The sequence below is a fragment of the Triticum dicoccoides genome, chromosome 5A (genome assembly GCF_002162155.2).
Source record: "Triticum dicoccoides isolate Atlit2015 ecotype Zavitan chromosome 5A, WEW_v2.0, whole genome shotgun sequence".
NCBI lineage: Eukaryota > Viridiplantae > Streptophyta > Magnoliopsida > Poales > Poaceae > Triticum > Triticum dicoccoides.
In genome coordinates this window covers 219,201,645-219,203,389 of record NC_041388.1, presented here as the reverse complement: position 1 = coordinate 219,203,389, position 1,745 = coordinate 219,201,645, and positions in this window count along the sequence as shown.

Here is a 1,745-nt window from a genome sequence, read left to right as displayed (position 1 = left end):
GGCAAGGTGGCGGCACGAGCGGCAACGGGGACAGCGGCGGAGGCGCGATGCGGGCTGCGGCGCGAGCGGGCGGTGGCGGCTTGGGGCGGCGGCGATTTGTGACGAGGAGGGGGTGGCGGGGTTGGCTTTTAAAGGCCCGGGGGTGGCCGACTTGGAGCAAGGGCGAGCGGCGGCGGCTCCGATCCGGACTCCTAGCCGGAGTCCGGCGAGGACACGGGCGGCGCGCGGGGAAGGCGGTCGGCGGCTAGGCCTTGGCCTGGCTTCGGCTGGGCTGGCCCAGTTGGCACGCGTGAGTTTTTTTAAAATAAATTTTGCCACCAAGAACAATTCCAAATAAAATAAAATAAAAATACTAAAATTCCAAAAATAATTTTCACTGTCCTCTCCTAATATTTAGGACAAAGTGAACATTTTTCTGGGCTAAATGCAATTTTTAAAAATGCACATTTTTCCCTAATTTAACCGAATAAAATCTCAAATAAAAATTCAAATAAATATATTTTTATTAAAGATTGTATTTCCATTATTTCTTAGCTGTTTTGAAGAAGTCATATTATCTTCTCTCGTTATTTTATTTATTTTGAAATAATTGGAAAAATAATTTGAAATAAAAATGACCTTGATCCAACTTACCAAATTTGAAAATTCAAAAATGGATTTTTTGGGAAAACCTCCAACTCTTTCAAACAGTCCTTGAGTTGCTTAAGGTCTCTAGGATCAAAATGTCCAAATAAACCAATTCGAAAATGCACAAATCATGGATGGATATGATGACCTAATGGTTAACATCCAAATTGAAAATTGGGCTATTACAAACCTACCCCCCTTAAGATGAATCTCGCCCTCGAGATTCGGGTTGGCTAGCAAAAAGGTTTTGGTGGTCTTTCCGTAGGTCTTCTTCTCGCTCCTAGGTGGCTTCTTCCTCGGTATGGTGACTCCAGTGAACTTTGCAAAACTTGATGACCTTGCTGCGTGTAACTCGGTTGGAAAACTCGAGAATCTTGACGGGTTTCTCCTCATAGGTTAGGTCACTCTCCAACTAATTTGCTTCCAGGGCCACTGTATCTCTCAGAGGAATATCGGCCATCTCTGCATGGCACTTCTTTAACTAGGAAATGTGAAACACATCATGAACTCCTGACAAACCTTCGGGTAACTCCAATTTGTAGGCAACTTCTCCCATACGTTCCAAAACTCGGTATGGTCCTACAAATTGTGGGGCTAGCTTTCCTTTGACTCCAAATCGTTTAACTCCTTGAAGTGGTGACACAAGGAGATATGCTCTATCTCTGATTTCATAGGCTACCTCCTTGCATTTAGTGTTAGCATAACTCTTCTGCCTGGACTGAGCTACCTTCAGTCTATCACGAATCAACTTAACCTTCTCTTCAGACTCTTTGTCGGTCTCCAATTTCATTCCACATCAATGGTGTCTTGCACCTCCTTCTATACAAAGCTTCGAAAGGGGCCATCTTGAAACTAGCTTGGTAGTTGTTGTTATATGAGAACTCTACGTAAGGCAAATTATCATCCAAGCTAGATCCATAATCTAGCGCACAAGCTCTCAACACATCCTCCAGAATCTGGTTGACTCTCTCAGTCTGTCCATCCATCTGCGGATGAAAGGCTGTACTAAAATCTAGCCTGGTACCCAAAGTCTGGTGTAATTAATTCCAAGAATTCAAGGTAAACTACGTTCCTCTATCTGATACGATGGTCCTCGGAACTCCATGCAGACATACGAT